Below are 13,015 nucleotides of genomic sequence, written 5' to 3'. Positions count from 1 at the left end.
AAGTTGGATATGGGCAAGAAGAAAGAGCAGAGGAAATAGAGAAGTAGAGCTAGAGCGCTGATCAAATCATATCTGAAGCCCATGTACCTTTGGTGTTTATATTTACAGTCTACTCATTACTTCCTTTCTGAATTCTCTTATGTCAGAAAGTCAGGAAGGATTTTGATATAATGCTCTAAGCTGTCCAGAGCTCTGATGGACCCCAGTGGGAAACCCATCATATTCCACCCCTCTGACCAGTGAGGTTGGTCATGGGTAAGCACCTGCTCTAAGATAGCTCAGTGAGAGTCAATTTCAGGACATTTGTGGGAACTGTTGGGAAGAAGGCTCTCGCTCTCTCTTCCAGTGGGATCTAGATGTGTTGTTCATCACTGTTTGACAATCATTTGGGAAGAGTCTGCAGAGAATGAGGCCAACACAAAGAAAAGCAGAAGCAAAAGATGGTGAAAGAGAGCCTAGATCCTGATGACATAGCTTAATAAGCTGGATCCCATCACACCCAAACTTCTGGGCTTTTCATTACGTAAGCCAGTGAATTCCCTTTGTATATTTACTTCAGTTTGATTTTAATTTTCATCACTTGTAACCAGAAGAATTAGGCAATAAAGGTCACCCCGAGATAGTGCTTCTCTTTTAGACTGGAACTTTCCAAGACACCTGTGCCTCAGAATGCTTTGTCCAAGCTGCACACACACACACATATACACCGTCGGAAGGGTTTTATCTACTTGGGACACTGTCATTGTCTAGTCCAGCTCAGCTCTCTGATGGTCTCCTGATGAGTGTTACTTGGAGAGGGATTAAGAAGGACAGCGTGGCTGAAACCGGTTTGGCTCAGTGGATAGAGTGTCGGCTTGTGGACTGAAAGGTCCCAGGTTCGATTCCGGTCAAGGACATGTGCCTTGGTTTCAGGCACATACCCAATAGGGGGTGTGCAAGAGGCAACTGATCAATGTTTCTAACTCTCTATCCCTCTATCTTCCTCTCTGTAAAAAATCAATAAAATATATTTATTAAAATATATAGTTTAAGGATCTGTCAGCTGCTTAGTCCATTAGCTCCTTCCTCAGTTTTGCTGAAAGCACAAAAAGACCCCTCTTAGCTGGTTCCCCTCGGGAAACAGGAAACAATTACACAAGATCCCATGCTCTTCCTAACCTCTGAAGATGGTTAGCATAAGACTCATAAGACTCTTATCTTCCACTTTCTTTCCAGGCTCTGTAAACATTTCAGCTGCTTCCTCACCCTTCCCAAGGCCTGATCCCTCTTCCTTCTCTGATCGCCACATTCCTAGTTGCAGATCATTCATTCCATCACCATTTGGTGACCACCATGACCCCAGCTCTCACTTCTCACCAGTTCTTCATCTCCTCTCTGGGATGAGTGCTGAGTCTACTCCCCTACAGTTGTCTATCAAGAACATCCTTAACCATCCAGTGCCTCTAGTTTATCAGTCACCGTTGATGCCTTTTCTCCCAGGTTGTGGAACCTCACCCAGGAAGGCACGTTGGTAATCATCCCTTGAGCAACAGCTCAGGTTGTTCCAAGCACGAGTCTTTGCATCCTGGAGCAAGGACACCACACCGAACCAGCCTCACTAACCCAGGCGGAGCGGGGCGAGCAGCAACCCTGCAGTGTCCCCCACTATGGGGTGTGTTCCTCTCACTTCTCAGCTGAAGGAGACGCCCATGCTGCTGGGATCTCAGTGGGTATACAGCCTTTAGCAGGAAACAACCACTCCCTCGCTCAGCCCCTTGTTAAGAAATGTAAACCCAGACCTTCCAAAGCAGAAGGCATTGCCTTGCAGTGTCACTGGGTAGTCTGTCAGTGCTTCCTAAAGTCAACAGGGTTTTTGTTTGTTGCTCATTTTTCTTCAGCGCAAGGTCAGTGTTCCTCACATACCCAGCACTTGTCTGCTGTGAGTTATATTTCCTGCCTAAAGAGAGAGAAAAGTTTGAGAACACAGATGTCCCCCTCCCCACCCCTCAGGGCCCCTTCCTTGCAGAGAGTGCTCTGCTCCTTCTCCAAATCCTAGACCAGCTGAGGCTCCCCGCCCCCCCAAGCATGTATGTTACGTAATTATTCATATGCATCTCACACAGTTTGACTGAAGCCTGGAGATGAGCTTCTGGGAGCTCACCGTCTACTGGGGAAGCCAGGAAAAATGACCCGTGTCTGGTGTGTCACAAGTTACATCAGAATCAGCACCGCACCGGGACGCCACCAGCCTCCCTGGGAAAAAGGCCGGAGAGCATGCTGGGAAGAAGAGGTGCCGGCCTTTAGGAGCTGACCCAAAGACATTATAGATAAGTTAAAATTGATTTCTAAAAAGTGCTCCATACAAAGACAATAAAAAGAAAACAGAAACAAAAAGAGAGAGGAAAAAAACCCACATAAAACAAAAGATAAAATAATAGACTTAAATCCTGGCATATAGATGTTACATTAAGTGAAAATAGTCTACGTAAATGAATTAAAATACAGAGATTGACAGAGGGATTTTTTTTTAACGTATTTTTATTTTTATTGATTTCAGAGAGGAAGGAAGAAGGAGAAAGAGAAAAATCAATGGTGAGAATCATTGGTTGGCTGCCTCCTGCAAGCCCCCTATTGGGGATCAAGCCTGCAACCTGGTCATGGGCTCTGACCAGGAGTCAAACCATGACCTCCTGGTTCATAGGTCAAAGCTCTACCACTGAGCCACACTGGCTGGGCACAGAAGGGATTTTATTTTTTTTTATTTTTTTATTTTTTTTATTTTGGAGTAATTTTTTTTTATTTATTTCAGAGAGGAAGGGGAGGAGAGAGAGAGAGAGAGAAAGAGAGAGAGAGAGAGAGAGAGAAACATCATGATGAGAGAGAATCAGTGATCAGCTGCTTCCTGCATGCCCCACATTGGGGATCGAGCCCACAACCCGCACCTGTGTACTTGACTGGAATCGAACCTGGGACCCTTCAATTGCAGGACAGTGTTCTGTTCACTAACCATACCTGGCTAGTGTCTCTCCACACTTTCTTAGCTGCTACACAAAGGTTCACATAGGAATCCCGCCAGAACATTCAGTTTTCCCCAGTAGAACTTCAAGTGGAATCCCAATCAACAGAATTGAATGAAAGTAACACAGAAATGCCTCCAGAGGTCTGTTTTACTGTAAACCTGGCGCAGCACTTCTGAGCTGCTCAGAGGCCTGGACACCCTGGTGACATCCCTGCTCAGGGACGATGACACTACAAGTTGTACGCGGCCACAGAAGGGATTTTAAAACATGACCAAACCACCCGGCCAGCATAGCTCAGTGATTGAGCATCAGCTGATGAACCAGGAGATCAATGTTCCATTTCCAGTCAGGACACATGCCCAGGTTGTAGACTCAATCCCCAGTAGGGGTGTGCAGGAAGCAACCTGTCAATGATTCTCTCTCATTATTGGTGTTTCTATCTCTGTTTCCTTCTCCCTTCCTCTCTGAAATAAAAATATTTTTTTAAAAAATATGGCCAAACTATATGCTGTCTACAAGAAATTTACTTCAAGTCTAACCTAAATCTCATACCTTATACAAAAATTAACTCAAAATGCCACAAACCTAAATGTAAAACAGGTATAACATTTTTAGAAGAAAGAAAAAAGCCCAGGAAAATATCTTCAGTATTGAAGACTAGGCAAAAAGTTCTCAGATGTGACACCAAAAGTTCAATCCATAAAATGAAAAATCAATGCATTGAACCTCATTAAAATTTAAAATTTTGTTCTGCGAAAGGGTCTGTATAAAGGGTAGAAACACGAGCTACAGCATGGGAGAAAATATTTGCAAACTGCATATCCAACAAAGGACTAATATCAATAATACATTTTTAAAAATTTTCTAAACCTAACAGTAAAAAAAAACAAACATTCTCAAAAATGGGCAAACTATGTAAAGAGACAGCGCACCAAAGAAGATACACAGAAGGCAAATAAACACATGAAAAGATGTTCTACATTGTTAGCCATTAGGAAAATATGATGCTATTATGCACAGTGAGAGACTACTGTACAGCTATCAGAAAGACCAAAATAAAAATAGTGACACCACCAATGCTGACAAGGATGTGGAGAAACTGGATCACCCACATATTGCTGGTGGCACAGACACTCTGGAAGACAGTTTGCAATTTCTTTAAAAACGAAACATGCAACTACTATATATTCCACTAGTTGTACTCTTGGGAATTTAGCCCAGAGAAATGAAAACTTATGTTCACACAAAATACTTGTGTACCAATTTTTATAGCAGTTCTATTTGTGACTAGAGGCACGAAATTCTTGCACAGGGTGGAGGGGGGGAGCTCAGTCCAGCCTGCACCCTCTTCTATCCAGGACCCCTCGGGGGGCTGTCCGAAAGGCGGGTTAGGGCTCCTAATCCTAATCGCTCACCTATCTGCCTGCCCAGTTGTCCCTTACTTTTCCCCTACTCCCCCCTCCCCCGCCAGCATGATCGCCCCTCACTGACTCTTTGTGCTGACCTGATTGCCCCTAACTGCCCCCCCTGCTGGCCAGGTTGCCCCCAACCACCCCCTCCCTGCTGACCTGGTCGCTCCCAACTGCCCCCCCCCTTGCTGGCCTAGTCACCCCCTACTGCCCTCCCTGCCATCCTGGTTGCCCCCAATTGCCTCCTCTTCTGCCAGCTTGATCTCCCCTCATGGCCTCCCCGCTGGCCTGGTAGCCCCACAAAGCCTGCTGTTCAGTCATGTGGTCATTCCTCACTAACTCCCCTGCCAGCCTGGTCACCCCATGCAGCCTGCTTGTTCAGTCGTTAGGTCATTCCTCACTAACCCCCCTGCTGGCCTGGTTGTAGGCAGCCATCTTGTGAGGGTTAATTTGCATATTACCTTTTTATTATATAGGATAACCCAAAACTAGAAACAATCCAGATATTTTTTAATAGATAAATTAAACTCTGATACATCAATACCATGGAATACTACCCAGAAATAAATAGAAATGAGCTATTGATAGTTCAATGCAACCTGGATGACACTCTCTAGAGAATTATGCTGAGCATAAAAAATACACACACAAAAGCACAAAAAGAAAACAAAAGCCATTACCAAAGGCCACATACTCTATGGTTCCATTATATAATAACATTCTAAAAATTATAAAATACAGAGGTGGGTGGCAGATTAGTGGTCGCTGAGGTTGGGGCAGGGGTGTGGCGCTTAAAGGGCAACATTAGGAACCCTTGTGGTGATGAAAATGTTAATGTCAGTCCCTGGTTTTGACATTGTACCATGGTGTGTGAGATGTTGCCATTTGGGGAAATAGGTAAATGTACATGGGATCTTTCTGGATTATGTTTTACAACTGCATGTGAATCTACTCGTACCTCCAAATCAAGACTTCAACTCAAAGATTATGTAAAAGAAAACTGACAAAATTATATATAAAGCATTGAATTTTTAAAATGCCCTTTGATACCACTTCCCCTTTAGCACCACAACTCAATTTCTCTGTTCTCCTTCACAGAAAAAACTATTTTTAAAAAGTTTTCTTCTCTGCTTCCTGACTCCAATTTCTTTCTTTCCATTCTCTCTTAAATGCACTAAATCAAACCTTTGCTTACAAGGTTCACCAAAATGGCTCTGGCCAAGGTCATTTGTAACATCACTAACCTTTGATCAATCCTCAGTTCTCTATAAACAGCATTTGACACAATTGATCAGCTTCCTCCTCCTGGAAAAACTCTTTGCCTTGTTCCCAGAACTACTCCTTCTCTTTGTGTTTCTCTCATTTCAGATACTCCTAGGGATACTCTTCTGAGGTCTCCTTTTTCTGGTTGCACATCTCCCCTTCTCCTAATGTTTCAGCATCCCTAGGCTCAGTCCTGGATCTTTCCACTGTTCTGTCTCTGCTCACTCCATAGGTGTTCATCCAGGCTGGTGGATTTAAGTATTATTCATCTACTGATGACTCTGAAATTTATATTCCCAGCCTGGACATCTGTCCTGTAGACTTGAACGTCCAATTGTCTCCCTAACATCTCCCTCCATGTGTATGTTAATAAATACCTCAAAGTAGCATGGATAAAACTGGTCTCCTGACTTCCACTCAAGGATGAAGGCATCTTAATCCTTCCAATTGCCCAGAGCCCTAACCTTCGACCATCTTGGACTCCTCTTTTTTTTCTCACTCTTCATACTTAACTCATCAGTAAATCTTTCCCACTGTGCCATTAAAGTATGTCAAGAGTCCAACACTGGGTCATACAGCATTCAAAAGCCATGAGCATTTGGTATGAAGTCAGTGGGCTTCCCTCCTTTCTGTGGGTAATTGGGCTTCCATCTTCCTCTTAGGTGGAGGTCTGTCTGGATCCCAGGACTCAGCCAGGAACCCGCTTCCTGCTTCTGGGTCCTTGGTGGCACTGGCCAACCTGCACCAGGATCTGCCTACCTGCCTATCTACGCCCCCCCCCTCCCCCCCGGCCTTTCATCTCTGTTCTTCTGGCTTCAGAGGTGGTTCAGGGATTACATGGGATCCAACCTGGGGCAACTATTCAGAAAAAGGTCCTATCTTCCCCCCCAGGAGTTTGCTTGGCTGACAGAACTAAATCTAGAGATGCCTGTGGCCATATTTGCCACAATTTGGGAAGAGCTGGCCTGGGAATGGAGGTGATTTAGAAGAAACCAGGGCCAAGGAATTCCTGATGGCAGTTTTGGAATTCCCGGATCCAGCTGAGCCTGAAGCCCGACTAGACCCAGGAATTTTCACTTTTATGTGAGCAATTAATTCTTTGCCATCATTTAGTTTCTGTTCTTTGCAACTAATCTACTCCCTCTCACCTCTTGCTCCAGAAATGTGTCTAGGCATTTTCAGTTACTGATAGAATCAAGTTGTTTGTCCTGGGCCATCAGCACACACACCCTCTTCAACACATGTTGCAGCTGGAAAACTCTTAGTGTCAGAGGTCCGGGTTGTATAGAGGCAGCATCTGTTTTCAGAATCTGCATGCTGTTATTTCTAAGTAGGCTATTCATTTATTCAGCCAGTTACTGTAAAACCTACCATATGCCACATACATTTCTAGGTGTTGGGGACACATCCTTGAACAAAGCAAGCAGACATTGCCTTCATAGCTTACATTTCAATGGGAGATATTGAAAACAAATATAAGAAATTAACATAATATAAGCAGAGATAATGTTCAACAGGTATATACTAGTAACCCAGAGCACTACAATCAAACCTTTGCTTACAAGCTGAGATATTTCTGTCCCTCTGCCCTAAGGCCCAGGTGTCGACTAGCTTCCCTGGCCCTTCCTGAGAATACCACCCTATTCCCAGATCTTCCTATGATCCAGCAACTGAAGGGTAAATGCCCAGCCCAGCAGGGGTCTCTATAGAATCAATATCTTATTCCATACTCTATAGTTGCAATGTAGGTTATTAAGCATTTTGAGTACCTACTAAGAAATGGTAAGTGGCTATGGGAGAGAAAAATGGAGCAAGACAATGGAGTAAGAATGTCATTTCTTTTCTCTAGCCAAACAATATTCCATTGTAAGAATGCACTACATTTTGTTTATCCACTCATCAGAAAATGGAGTTTAGGGTTGGTTTCACTTTTTTGACTGTTATGAATGATATTTTTATAAACATCTGTATACAAATACTTATTTGGCATATGTTTTCATTCCTCCTGGGTATATATCTAGAAGTGCAATTGCTGGATCCAATGGTAACTATACGTTTAACTTTTTACAAAACCTCCAGACTGTTTTCCAAAGCAGCTGCACCATTTTAAACCCCCCCCCCCACCCTCCACCCCAGCAGCAATGTGTGAAGTTCTCTCTTCACATGCTTATTAACACTTATTACCTCATTATTATATTCTGGTCATCATTGTGGGTGTGAAGTGTTACAGCACGGGGGTTTTGAATTGTATTTCGGTGATGACTAGTGATTTTGAGCATCTTTTCATGTGCTTGGTTGCCATTTGTATATCTTCTTGGGAGAAATATCTATTCAAATCCTTCACCTATTTTTAAATTAGCTTGTCTTTTTATTACTGAGCTATAGACATTCTTTATATATCCTAGATTTACAAATATTTTCTTTCCATTCTATGAATTATCTTTTCAATTTATGTTGATAAAGTTTGATTTATCTTTTTCTTCTGTTGCCTATGCTTTTGGTGTCATAGCAAAGAATCCATTGCCAAATCCAGGGTCAGATTTATACCTATGTTTTCTTTTTTTTATAATTTTTTTTATTGTAGAAAGTATTACATATGTCCCCCTTTACTCCCTAGTGACCCCCTCCAGCCTGCCTCTGCCCCCCACCTTCACCTCCCCATTGTCTGTGTCCATGGGCCATCTATATATTCATACAAGGTCTTTGGTTCATTACTTCCCACCCACCCACCTTCCCCTGCCTTCCCTCTGAGATTCCCCACTCTGTTCCATGCTCCCATGTCTCTGGATCCACTCCATTCATCAGTTTATTTTGTTACTTAGATTCCGCATTTGACTGCAGTCATGTGACACTTGTCTTTTTCTGGCTGACCTATTTCACGTAGCATGATACTTTCCAAATCCCTCCATGCTGCCTCAAAGAGTAAGAAATTCTTCTTTTTTTACTGCTGCATAGTATTCCATGGTATAAATGTACCACAGCTTCTTTATCCACTCATCTACCGATGGGCACTTGGGCTGTTTCTAGATACTAGCTATTATAAATTGTGCTGCTATGAATATAGGAGTGCATACATTCTTTCTGATTGATATTTTAGGTTTCTTGGGATATATTCCTAGAAGTGGGATCACTGGGTCAAATGGCAGTTCCATATTTAATTTTTTGAGGAATTTTCATACTGTTTTCCATAATGGCTGTACTAGTCTGTATTCCCACCAGCAGTGTACTATGATTTCCTGTATAGTTTTGGCTTTTACACTTAGGTTTTTGATCCATTTTGATTTAATTTTTGTACATGGTATAAGATAGGGGCTCCAGCTTCATTCTTTGACATGTGGCTATCCAGTTGTCTCAACTTCATTTGTTGAAAACTTATCCTTTCCCATTGAAAAGTCTTGGCATCCTTGTAAAAAATCAATTAACCATAGATATATGAATTGTATCTGTAGCTCATTGATCTACATGTCTATCCTGATGCCACATTACCTTATTATCTCTATAGTAAGTATTGAAATTGAAAAGTGTGAGTTCTCCAATTTTTTTTTTTCAGGAGTGTTTTGGCTATTATGGATTCCTGTGTTTCCATATAAGTTTTAGGATCAGCTTGTCAATTTCAACAACAACAACAACAACAAAAAGCTAGTTGCAACTCCGATAGGACCTACATTAAATCTATAGATCAATTTGGGGAGTATTGCTATCATAGCAATATTCAGTTTTCTAAACTATGAACACAGATGTTTTCCCATTTATATAGATCTTTCATTTCTTTCAACTATGCTTTATAGCGTTCAGAATACATTTCAGGAATTTTCACTTCCTTTGTTAAATTTCTCCCCAAGTGTTTTATTTGGAGCTATTATAAATTAAATTGTTTTCTTCATTTTATTTTTGTATTGTCCATTACAAATGTACAGAAACACAATTTTTATATATTTCTCTCATATCCTGTCACCTTGGTAAACTCATTAATTCGTTCTAATAGTTTTTAGTAGATTTCTCAAGGTTTTCTTGATACAAGAACATATCATCCACAAATATAGTTTTACTTCTTCCTTTCCAATCTGAATGCTTTTTATTTCAAAAAAAAAAAGTTTTAAATGAATCCCCTGGCTGCTTTGTTGAGAATACCCTAAATCAGGGTGGGAGTGGGGCAAGAGTCAGGTGAGAAAAATTGTGTCTTAGGCCAGGTGGTAGCAGAAAAGAGATCACAGAGTGGTCTGGGCTGCTTCGCTTTTGTTCTCTTTCCCTTTATTTCTTTTTTTGTCTTGTGGGCCATCTTGGTGATGTGTTTTACCCTCTCTCACCAACAACAAAGCCAATACTAACGTTCTTAAAATCCTCAGTAAGCAGTTTCGCATGAAGGAAGCAGGCACCAGACAGGAGACTAGAGAAACCCAGACTGTACATGTCCCATTTCTGCAAGAACAGATCCTGTAAGACTAGGCGGACTGAAGGTCTATTTCTGAGGGGAAAAGAGAAGTGTCTCTCACTAGGTCTCAGAAATGCTGCAACCCTCAGCAGTCAGCTAAACAGCGCAGGCAGGGAACCCTATGCCCTGTCTTTGGCGGGTGGGGAGGGGGGAGGTACTTAATTCTCTGTGTATACTATTCAGGCTTCGCCAGTGAACAGTGACTCCAAGGTACCAGCTCCTTCGCCTTGGGGAAAGTAGCTTAACCAGACTTCCTCAGGAACACATTTCTCCCTGAAGGTAGCAATACAAGAAAACCCTCCATAAGCCCCTTCCCTTCCCCTTCATGACTGGACCAAGCCAGACATGATCTCTCCCTCCTGGTGAGCAGCACCCCAGCGTTCTAGTCTAGACTGGGTTTAAAGGGAGACATTTGCATGACTCTGAGAGTAAGGCCCTCCTGAAATTGTGCCTCCTAGGCACTCCACCCTGGTACCAGCCTGGCTCTAATCCCAGTTTGTATAAATGGAGACAAATCCTTTGTTCTCTCTAAGCCTCAGTTTACTCATCTGACAAATTGAAGTGCTGGATTTAGATCACTGTTTCCTAATAATGGTCCATAAACCCAAACTGATCCTTCATGTTCAGATTCACAAAACCTTTACCAAATGTCCTCACTCTTTTAAATCTATAAACTGATCAAAAGCTGCCCTGTGAGAAGTTAATGTATGACTATGGAATGTAGCAGATGTGTTCAGAGTCCTCATTATGACGAACTCTTCTTAGAGAAACTGCTTTACTTATTTACTAGAGGCCCAGTGCACGAATTCATGCACTGGTGGGGTCGCTTGACCTGGCTGATGATTGACCAAAAAATCTCTTGTTGATTCTTGGCCAGGACATGGGTTGCAGGCTTGGTCCCTAATGGGAGGTGTGCATGAAGTAGTCAATTAATATCTCTCTCTCTCTTTCTCCCTCTCCCTTCTTCTCTATAAAAATAAAATAAAATAAAATAAAATAAAATAAAAGCATATTTTTTAAAAAGAGGGTGGACAGATGAAGGGGAAATGCAATGGAGAGTGAGATGGAGCCACCAGTGAAGTCTAAAGCAAACTAGGAGAGTGTTAGGATGCTGGAAGCCATGCAATAACTGTTCAAGAAAGGCGGGGCTCTGATCACCTGTGTCCCACATAAGAAGAGGCCTTAGAATTGGCCACTGATTTTAGTTATGATATGGTCACTATGGATTTCGAAAAGATTTGTTCGGATGAAATGGTGGGGACAAAATCATGATTAAGAGGGAGTGGTAGATGAAGAATCAGAGATAACAAGTATAGGCAAAGTTTTCAAGTTTATCTGCAAAGGAAGGAAGAGAGAAAAGTAGTAACTGGAAGGGGAAGCAGAGGACTGTTGTGTTTTAAGATGTGAAAAATATCAGCATGGTTGCATGCCGATGGGAATGATGCAGTAGAGGAGGAAAAGATGATGCAGGAGAAAGGGAGAAAGTGGTGCAGCTATGTCCTTAAGAATAAGAGAGGGGATGGAATCTGGGTCTAGGGAAAGGAGCTGGCTTAGCTAAGAGTGGAGACAATTACTCAATAGTTATAGGGAGGAAGGTAGAACACAAGAACAGTGAATCAGGGCATTGGGTTGACATGGTGGTTAGCTTCTGAGACTTCTCTTCTGACTCTTGGGTCTATTCTCAGGGAAATCAAGGCAATCTGCTGAGGCTGAGGATGGGGAAGGCTAGATTGGGATTCTGAAAGAGCAGTAAAGATATTAAATTGTTGTCTAGGGGAGGAAGGGAGCGAAAGGAATAGGGAAAAGAAAGATGATTACTGAGCAGTACTTTGGGCCAATTGAGGTTTCAGTTGTCATGGACTTGGAGAGTCACCAGTCAGCACTGAAACTTTCGGTTCCCTGAAACCTATCTGTTTTTCTCCATTTGTTCATCTTGGTTCTTCTCAATTTTGCTGTGGATTTTGCAGATATCTCTAGTGGTTAGTGGTTGACCGCTCGTGTTTGCATTGAAGGGTCGGGTTAATGCTGTTGGTGACTGAAGGCACAGTGTTCAAATGGAAAGACCCTCCATATGCTGAGAGGACTAAATGGAAAAACACCCACAACGAGACACTTCATGGTCTAGTTTCAGAACCAGGAATGTAGAGGCAATCTTAAGAGCTGCTGGTATAAAAAAAAATAAATGATAACAGTAAAGGAAAGAATGTTGTCAGCAGCCCTGATCTAGAAGACGAAAAGCAAGCCTTTGAAGATAAAGAAATCTAGACCCAGGTTACCCGCCAATACAGCATGAACAAACCTTTCATAATATGTAGGATGTATTCCAACAAAATAAGGAAAGAACTGAAGAAAGAAAAGGGCAAGAAAAAGTAAATCCATCAGAGGAGAGCAATGAAGAGAAATTCAAGGGTAGAGTTTAATTTCTCTTAATCACACACTTTCTTAAGGTTTGAATGTCTACCTTGTGCATTTATCACTTTTACAGCCATTTTTATTTAAATGACAGCAAACTTTGGAACATTCTAACTTCTCTCTCTTGCCACATAGCTTGAAGTGTTGGGGGAAAATGTGCTTAATTCCTTATTAATTTTTTTGCAACAAACTGTATCCTTTCTCATATTGCCAAGAGTGTTTATAACAATTTATAATGGTTTTGTTGCTCATCATTGCTCCATACATAAACTACCTCTTTACTGCAGAAGATCTCTTTATTCTAATTCATTTTTTTAGGAAGAGTTCACCGGTGGTGTAATTTTCAAGTACCCGTGTTTCTGAAAACATCTTTCTTTCTTTTTTTCTTTTTTTTCTTTTTTTTTAATATTTTTATTGATTTTGTACAGAGAGGAAGGGAGAGAGATAGAGAGTTAGAAACATTGATGAGAGTCATCGATCAGCTGCCTCTTGCACACCCC

General features: G+C 41.9%; 1 long non-coding RNA gene across 1 annotated transcript in view; it reads right to left on the bottom strand.

Annotated features, from left to right (window-relative positions):
* Window positions 1-1,890: 1,890 nt before the first annotated feature.
* Window positions 1,891-13,015, bottom strand: part of LOC311631597 — a 54,603-nt gene continuing 43,478 nt past the window's right edge. The window contains exons 2-3 of the long non-coding RNA XR_014796606.1: window positions 2,141-2,256; window positions 1,891-1,936 (exon numbers count right to left, since the gene is read on the bottom strand). This is a non-coding gene — a long non-coding RNA (uncharacterized lncRNA). The remainder of the gene's footprint in view (window positions 1,937-2,140; window positions 2,257-13,015) is intronic.

The sequence above is a fragment of the Pipistrellus hanaki genome (genome assembly GCF_964339955.1).
Source record: "Pipistrellus hanaki genome assembly, chromosome: 13".
In the NCBI taxonomy this organism is placed as follows: domain Eukaryota; kingdom Metazoa; phylum Chordata; class Mammalia; order Chiroptera; family Vespertilionidae; genus Pipistrellus; species Pipistrellus hanaki.
Note: the sequence above shows the minus strand (reverse complement) of the source record. Positions and strands in the feature narration are given on the sequence as shown.